We start from the raw sequence: 9,806 nt of genomic DNA on the forward strand, positions 1-9,806 counted from the left end.
CTAGGTGATGCTAGTTCGCCGGATTCTCCCATGCCAAAGCCGAAGCCACCCTCTATGGGAGTTCAATCCGAAGAAGCACCATACCCTGAAGAGGCTCTTCGAAACCACTCACAAAGATGCCTGGAGGTTGCTTTTTAAGGGCAACGAAACACCGCCGACCACAGATTCAGACCACAGGCATGACATCAACCACCTCGCCATCGAGGTATGTTATTTTTAACGCATCCCTTGTTATTTTTAACGCCAGCGAGGTAGATTCTGAGCCTTTATCATCATTCCTTCTTCAAGACTGGATGGAGAGGGCGAAGCGGATCCAGTGTCTGGCTCCGCTGCCTAAAGAACCAGTCATCCCACGTTTAGCGAAGATGCTGGTGCCGGCGCCCTATAAGGCGTTGAAGAAGAATGCCAAGAAGAAGGCCAAGGGGGCCAAAGGTGGCCCCTGTCGTATGGGTACTTCGGACGTAACGTCCGAAGACGAAGAGACCCGTTCCTCCATCCCTGAGGATGACGAGGAGGAGGAGATCCCTCCCCATGATAAGGGGAGGGAGAAGAGGGCGGCCTCCACGAATCTGCAGGTGGGGACGCCCAAGAAGAGGAATGGCTCCCCTGCAGATAACTCCGTATGGGATGTCGACAGTAGTCCGGAGCGCCGCTCCCGCGCTAAGCCTCAGGCCACATCGTAAGTACTACGATTCATGCATATCCATATATCCAACCACTTGTCCTCATTGTATTAACATGGTTAGGTGTGTTATTTCAGTCCGAACCACAACAGCTCCCTACGATCCTCGTCAGGAGGCTCGCTGGATTCCAAGGCGATGGACAGCGATTCACCGCAAGTCGCTCACTCCCCCAAGGCCAAGGACGATGCGGAGGTGCTGCCCCGAAGGACTGTTCCAGGCGGGGGAGAGGCTCAGGAGGCGCCAGAAGGCGAAACCCCCGTCGCCGGACACCAAGGGGAATCAATCCCCATGGAGACTGGTGGGGAGGGCCGTATTCAGTTTGGCCCTCAGCCAGACTCAATTCCGGAGACCAAGGCGGCTCCGGAATCCGGCACGCAACCTCCTTCGAAAGAAGGGGGGATGCCTATTTCACCTGTGACCCCTGTCCAACCAGGGGCAGCGGATAATGTACTGGAAGCGCTTCGAGGCGCTTCCATTGTGGATGAGCACCGTGTCCTTATGGGCACGGTAATTGAGAGGGTCTAGTCTGCCAAGAGCGGGCTGACCGAAGCCTGCAGTAGATTGCTGACAGGATTTGAGGTAAGCGACGCAAAAATCCCAATTTAGTCAATAGCCCCTGAGACACTGTCCGGTGTTCGGAAAGAAAAGCCGGACAGAGGGTCGATCCTTACTAGTAGGAAATTAACCAAATTTGTCGGGAATGAATATGCAGGCGTCGCTGCTGGCCGCGGCCTCACATGCTGCCGAAGTCTCTAGACTGAAGCAGAAACTGGCGGAGGCCGAGGAGGAGCTGGGCTAGGTGAAGAGACAGCTCCAGGAAAAACAAGGTAAGTAATAACCTGTTATGTATCGAAAAAATGAAAATGATATGCAATGACCGAAATGCCATGATGTGTACAGAGGCGGCGACCGAGGTCGAGGCCCTGAAATAGACCCTGGTCAAAGCCGAAGGGAAGGCTGTCAAGGAGCAGGCCGCTCGGAAGAAGCACAAGGCCCGGGTCAACGAGGTCCAACAGGACCTCAAGGACGCGGTGAAGAAGTGCGAGGCCTTGGAGCGTGATACGTCGGTTCGAGAGACCAAACTCGCCAAGGCTCGTCAGAGTGCGGAGGCAGCCCGGAATGAGGCCCAAGGCGCCCTCCAGGAGTTCCAGGAGGCTAGGAAGATCGCGGTGGGTAAGGCATTCAATATGCAAAGCAATAATGTGAAGATGAAATATCGTTTACTAACCCGGATTCGGAGTTCTACAGGGGCTTTTACTGATCTGCCACGCAGTGTGGCTGACGCCGCAGAGTTCTTCCGAGCCGAAGAAGGGAGCTCCATGGAGAAGCTGTTCTGGTCATAATATCTTGCGCCAGAACATCCGGTGCCCTTCAGCGATCAACTAAAATAGATGGTCGAGCTGCATAGGGTGGCCGGACTAGGCATGAGGGATATAATGATCCGGTTGTGGCCAGCCGAAGCTATACCCGGCAGTTACTTCGGCCTCGTGAAGCGACTGGTGGATGTCTGTCCTCGTATGGACATCGTCAAGTGATCCGTCTGCATCGAGGGAGCGTGTCTGGCCTTCTCCTATTGCAAGGTCTGGTGGGCAAAGCTGGACGATGTCAAATTAGCGACCGAGGAGCCGCCTGAGGGCAAGGAGCACCGCACACCCGAGCGATACTTTGGCGATGTCTTGGAGGGGTCCCGCATTGTTGCGGATCATTGTGCAAAAGACACTATCTTTGAATGAATGTATTCGAGCTCCCTCTACCTTGTATGATAAAACAAAGTGGTTGTGCAATATAATGCTTGTTATGTTTTTAAATTTTTACTTCATGTGCGGCCGTGTATGAACTCTGAGGGTTAACTAGTCGTCGGCTTCTGCCCCCACATAGGTAGTACGGGGGTGTTCGGGATGGAATCTAAACAATCTTGATCCAATTAGATGGTCCTTGAAGGAGTTGTTTAGCACAACGAACTAGGCAACCAGACTATGCGGCTGTAACACCCTCACTTAGCCATAGGAGTTTGACAATAAAAACATGGGCGCAGCCCCTAGTATCCAAACTAGAGTGCTATAAGCGTCTGATCAGGAAGAACCAATCCTTCGTGTAATGCGAAAGAAATCTCCAACGATTTGTAACCTCCGAACAGTTGACCGGCTCTGGCGCATCATGACAGTCAGTTTTCGGCTTTCTCTACTGAGGTGCTCCTTTGGATAAACCAAGGCACAATCGCAGTAGTTCTCCCTTTACTACCTTAGCCGATATAGCAGAATGTAAGGTAGCAAGCATAGGAGCCGTGCAACCCAACTATTGACCAAAGACATGATTCAGAGCCAATGCATATAATGCTAAATTCGGGGTGCCGAACTATACTTATAAAAAGTGTTCAGACTTTTGTCGCCGTAATGTGGGGTGCTGTGAAGCCCCTGACAAACATCAAACATACCAAAGCGTACGGGTGCTACCTGATAGGGTTATCCACAGGGGAGATGAAAAAGAGAAAGAAAACCGAAAAGGTACAAAGGTAAAAAGCTGGGGTCCTAAAGCTCCAGCAGCAAACTGTTCTCATTGTAATTTAATTAGCACGTCAAGGCGCATTGATACAGGTAGTACGATAAGCAACATGCTATTTGACATGGCGAAACCAAGGGAGAGCTACATGTGGGCCCTGAAAAATAGGTGGAGTTATCGTTAACGGAATCACCTAAAAAGTCCCCATATGTCTGTGTTTCTCTCCATCTTTGTGTGTTTATCCTTCAAGACGATCGATGACCAGACCACCAGATGGGGTCCGTGGGATTGAGACCTGAAAAGGAAACAAGTAAGAGTGAAAGTATGTGTGTATCCGATGTCGGTTGAGTCGTACTATGGACCACAAGCTGGCTATGCCTCCGTCGATGCCCATGGGATTTTGAGTGTGTAGTTATGTACATGCGGCTCAAATGCCACCACTTTATTGGGACGGAGGCCGGATTGCTAGTCGAGATCCTGACGAGCTGAGCTCTCCTGCTGCAGAGTAGTTCAGACCCTCTTAACAGTGTCTCTAGGCTCGGCAGCCGAATTAAGGTTCTGCTTGAGAAGGCCGCTCTGTACTTCTGCTGCTAAGGCAGCTGTGTGCTCTTCTGTATGGACGGAGTGTTCTGTATTTCCGTTTACTGTTATGACACCGCATGGACCGGGCATCTTGATCTTGAGGTAAGCATAGTGTGGTACATCGTTGAATCGGGCAAACGCGGTTCGTCCGAGCAGTGCGTGATAGCCGTTGCGGAAGGGGACAATGTCGAAGATTAACTCCTTGCTTCAGAAGTTGTCCGGAGATCCGAAGACAACCTCTAGTGTGATTGAGCCCGTACAGCGGGCTTCTACACCTGGTATGACTCCTTTGAAGGTAGTCCCGGTGGGCTTGATCCGTGATGGGTTAATGCCCATTTTTCGTGTTGTATCCTGGTAGAGCAGATTGAGGCTGCTGCCTCCGTCCATAAGGACGCGACTCAAGTGGAACCCATCAATTATTGGGTCTAGGACCAGTGCGGCTGAGCCACCATGATGGATACTGGTCGGATGATCCCAACGACCAAAAGTGATCGGGCATGACGACCAAGGATTAAATTTTGGGGCGACTGGCTCTATCGCATAGACGTCCATGACCGCGCGCTTCGCTCCCTCTTGGGGATGTGGGTAGCGTATATCATGTTCACCGTTTTGACCTGAGAGGGAAACTTCTTTTGTCCCCCTATGTTCGATTGCCGGGGCTCTTCGTCATCGTCCTCGCTTTGCGATCCCTTTTCCCTGTTCTCGGCGTTTAATTTGGCGGCCTGTTTAAAAACCCAACAATTTCTATTTGTATGATTGGGTGGTTTGTCCGGGGTGCCATGAATCTGGCACGGACGATCAAGTATGCAGTGCAAGCTAGATGGGCACGAATTGTTCTTTTGGAACGGCTTCTTCCGCTGACCGGACTTAGATCCACTAAATCCGGCATTGACCGTTGTATCCTTGGTGTTATCACTGTTGTTTCAACGCTTGTATCTGTTGCGTCGAGACTTGTCTTTGTTATTTCTAACTTCAGGGGTGTCGGTGTCGCTTGTATTGTTTTTGCTATGGGCCAACCAAACTGTCCTCGCCCGTGCAAAAGCGGGTCATGAGTGTCGAGAGGGCCACCATGGATTTTGGCTTTTCTTCGCCGAGGGTGCGAGAGAGCCATTCGTCGCGGATGCTGTGTTTGAAGGCTGCTAAGGTTTCAGCGTCCGGAAAATCGACGATTTGGTTCTTTTTAGTTAAGAACCTAGTCCAGAATTTCCTGGCGGACTCTCCAGGTTGTTGAGCTATGTGGCTTAAGTCATCGGTGTCTGGTGGCCGAACATATGTACCTTCGAAGTTGTCGAGGAAGGCTTCTTCCAAGTCCTCCCAGCTGCCAATAGAATTTTCAGGCAGGCTGTTTAACCAGTGCCGAGCTGACCCCTTCAGTTTTAAAGGGAGGTATTTGATGGCGTGGAGGTCATCGCCGCGGGCCATATGAATGTGGAGAATGAAGTCTTCGATCCACACCGCGGGGTCCGTGTTGGGGAATGTAGCAGAATTTTAAAATTTTCTACGCATCACCAAGATCAATCTATGGAGTCATCTAGCAACGAGAGAGAGGGGAGTGCATCTACATACCCTTGTAGATCGCGAGCGGAAGCGTTCAAGAGAACGGGGTTGATGGAGTCGTACTCGTCGTGATCCAAATCACCGATGACCTAGCACCGAACGGACGGCACATCCGCATTCAACACACGTACAGTTGGGAAGACGTCTCCTCCTTCTTGATCCAGCAAGGGGGAAGGAGAGGTTGATGGAGATCCAGCAGCCCGACGGCGTGGTGGTGGAAACTGCGGTGATCTCGGCAGGGCTTCGCCAAGCTCAGCGAGAGGGAGAGGTGTCACGGGAGGGAGAGGAAGGCGCTAGGAGCTAGGGTGCGGCTGCCCTCCCTCCCCCCACTATATATAGGACCCCTAGGGGGGCACCGGCCCTAGGAGATGGGATCTCCAAGGGGGGCGGCGGCCAAGGGGGGTGGCTTGCCCCCCAAGCCAAGTGGGGCGCCCCCCACCCCTAGGGTTTCCAACCCTAAGCACAAGGGGAGGCCCAAGGGGGCGCACCAGCCCACTAGGGGTTGGTTCCCCTCCCACTTCAGCCCATGAGACCCTCCGGGATAGGTGGCCCCACCCGGTGGACCCCCGGGACCCTTTCGGTGGTCCCGGTACAATATCGGTGACCTCCGAAACTTTCCCGATGGCTGAAACTGGACTTCCTATATATAATTCTTCACCTCTGGACCATTTCGGAACTCCTAGTGACGTCCGGGATCTCATCCGGGACTCTGAACAACTTTCGGGTTACCGCATACTAATATCTCTACAACCCTAGCGTCACCGAACCTTAAGTGTGTAGACCCTACGGGTTCGGGAGACACGCAGACATGACCAAGATGACTCTCAAGTAAATAACCAACAGCGGGATCTGGATACCCATGTTGGCTCCCACATGCTCCTCGATGATCTCATCGGATGAACCACGATGTCGAGCATTCTATCAATCCCGTATACAATTCCCTTTGTCAATCGGTATGTTACTTGCCCGAGACTCGATCGTCGGTATCCCAATACCTCGTTCAATCTCGTTACCGGCAAGTCACTTTACTCGTACCACAATGTATGATCCCGTGATCAACCACTTGGTCACATTGAGCTCATTATGATGATGCATTACTGAGTGGGCCCAGAGATACCTCTCCGTCATACGGAGTGACAAATCCCAGTCTCGATTCGTGCCAACCCAACAGACACTTTCGGAGATACCCGTAGTGCACCTTTATAGTCACCCAGTTACGTTGTGACGTTTGGCACACCCAAATCACTCCTATGGTATGCGGGAGTTGCATAATCTCATGGTCTAAGGAGATGATACTTGACATTCGGAAAAGCTATAGCAAACGAACTACACGATCTTTGAGCTATGCTTAGGATTGGGTCTTGTCCATCACATCATTCTTCTAATGATGTGATCCCATTATCAATGACATCTAATGTCCATAGTCAGGAAACCATGACTATCTTTTGATCAACGAGCTAGTCAACTAGAGGCTCACTAGGGACGTGTTGTGGTCTATGTATTCACACATGTATTATGATTTATGGATAACACAATTATAGCATGAACAATAGACAATTATCATGAACATGGAAATATAATGATAACCATTTTATTATTGCCTCTAGGGCATATTTCCAACAGTCTCCCACTTGCACTAGAGTCAATAGTCTAGTTACATTGTGATGAATCGAACACCCATAGAGTTCTGGTGTTGATCATGTTTTGCTCTAGGGAGAGGTTTAGTGAACGGATCTGCTACATTCAAGGTCTTCAATGTGAAGCCGAAGGTGGTGGATGGCCAGCACGTGGAGTGCGGAGGCGCCATGGTGAGCAAGCTAGCCAATGTCTCTTGGCCGAAAGGCACTTTTGTGGAGACTGTAAAAGAATGGCAGAAACATTGGTTCTATATCACAGAACCCCGCGGCACCACCTGGGCCGCAACTGCCGAATTCAACTCTAGCGCTCCCATGCGACTCACCTCCTGGGTCGAGAAGGGACCAAACTGGTGTTCACCAGACGAGCTGACAGCGCTGCAAACACGCATTCAAAGCATGGTGGATAAAGATATTAAACTCGTTGATATAATCTAGGTGATGCTAGTTCGCCGGATTCTCCCATGCCAAAGCCGAAGCCACCCTCTTAAGGTGTTCCAGGCGGTGTTCCAGGCGGATTCTCCCTGAGGTGTTCCAGGCGGTGTGAGTTGTGAAACTATTCCACATTTCCTTAAGTGCGTGCCAAATTTGTGACTCAAGTATTCTCCCCCACGATCTGATCGCAAGAACTTGATTTTTCTGTCTCGTTGATTCTCAACATCACTCTGAAATTCCTTGAACTTTTCAAAGGTCTCAGACTTGTGTTTCATTAAGTAGACATACCCATATCTACTCAAGTCATCAGTGAGGGTGAGAACATAACGATAGCCGCCATGAGCCTCAACACTCATTGGACCGCACACATCAGTATGTATGATTTCCAATAAGTTGGTTGCTCACTCCATTGTTCCTGAGAACAGAGTCTTGGTCATTTTACCCATGAGGCATGGTTCGCACGTGTCAAATGATTCATAATCAAGAGACTCCAAAAGTCCATCTGCATGGAGCTTCTTCATGCGTTTGACACATATGTGACCAAGGAGGCAGTGCCACACGTATGTGGGACTATCATTATCAACCTTACATCTTTTGGTATTCACACTATGAATATGTGTAACATTATGCTCGAGATTCATTAAGAATAAACCATTCACCGGCGGAGCATGACCATAAAACATATCTCTCATATAAATAGAACAACCATTATTCTCGGATTTAAATGAGTAGCCATCTCGAATTAAACGAGATCCTGATACAATGTTCGTGCTCAAAGCTGGCACTAAATAACAATTATTGGGGTTTAAAACTAATTCCGTAGGTAAATGTAGAGGTAGCGTGCAGACGGCGATCACATCGACCTTGGAACCATTCCCGACGCGCATCGTCACCTCGTCCTTCGCCAGTCTCCGCTTATTCCGCAGCTCCTGCTTTGAGTTACAAATGTGAGCAACCGCACCGGTATCAAATACCCAGGAGCTACTACGAGTACTGGTGAGGTACACATCAATTACATGTATATCACATATACCTTCAGTGTTGCCGGCCTTCTTGTCCGCTAAATATTTGGGGCAGTTCCGCTTCCAGTGACCACTTCCCTTGCAATAAAAACACTCACTCTCGCGCTTGGGTCCATTCTTTGGCTTCTTCCCGGCAGCTTGCTTACCGGGCGCGGCAACCCCCTTGCCGTCCTTCTTGAATTTCTTCTTACCCTTGCCTTTCTTAAACTTAGTGGTTTTATTAACCATCAACACTTGATGTTCCTTTTTGATCTCCACCTCCACTTGATGTTCCTTAGGAATGGTCTTTTCCATCCCTGCATATTGAAGTTCATCACAAAGCTCTTGTAGCTCGGTGGAAGCGACTGAAGGATTCTGTCAATGACCGCATCATCCGGGAGATTAACTCCCAGCTGAGTCAAGCGGTTATGCAACCCAGACATTTTGAGTATGTGGTCACTGACAGAACTATTTTCCTCCATCTTACAACTGAAGAATTTGTCAGAGACTTCATATCTCTCGACCCAGGCATGAGCTTGGAAAACCATTTTCAGCTCTTTGAACATCTCATATGCTTCGTGTTGCTCAAATCTCTTTTGGAGCCCCGGTTCTAAGCTGTAAAGCATGCCGCACTGAACGAGGGAGTAATCATCAGCATGTGACTGCCAAGCGTTCATAACGTCTTGGTTCTCTGGGATGGGTGCGTCACCTAGCGGTGCTTCTAGGACATAATCTTTCTTGGCAGCTATGAGGATGATCCTTAGGTTCCGGACCCAGTCCCTATAGTTGCTGCCATCATCTTTCAGCTTGGTTTTCTCTAGGAACACGTTGAAGTTGAGGGCAACATTAGCGTGGGCCATTTGATCTAGAAGACATAATGTAAAGATTTTAGACTAAGTTCATGATAATTAAGTTCATCTAATCAAATTATTCAATGAACTCCCACTCAGATAGACATCCCTCTAGTCATCTAAGTGAAACATGATCCGAGTCAACTAGGCCGTGTTCGATCATCACGTGAGACGGACTAGTCAACATCGGTGAACATCTTCATGTTGATCGTATCTTCTATACGACTCATGCTCAACCTTTCGGTCTTCCGTGTTCCGAGGCCATGTCTGTACATGCTAGGCTCGTCAAGTCAACCTAAGTGTATTGCGTGTGTAAATCTGGCTTACACCCGTTGTATTCAAACGTTAGAATCTATCACACCCGATCATCACATGGTGCTTCGAAACAACGAACCTTCGCAATGGTGCACAGTTAGGGGGAACACTTTCTTGAAATTATTACGAGGGATCATCTTATTTAAGCTATCGTCGTTGTAAGCAAATAAGATGTAAAACATGATAAACATCACATGCAACCAAATAGTGACATGATATGGCCAATATCATTTGCTCCTTTTGATCTCC

Source organism: Triticum aestivum, chromosome 1A, assembly GCF_018294505.1.
Source record: "Triticum aestivum cultivar Chinese Spring chromosome 1A, IWGSC CS RefSeq v2.1, whole genome shotgun sequence".
NCBI lineage: Eukaryota > Viridiplantae > Streptophyta > Magnoliopsida > Poales > Poaceae > Triticum > Triticum aestivum.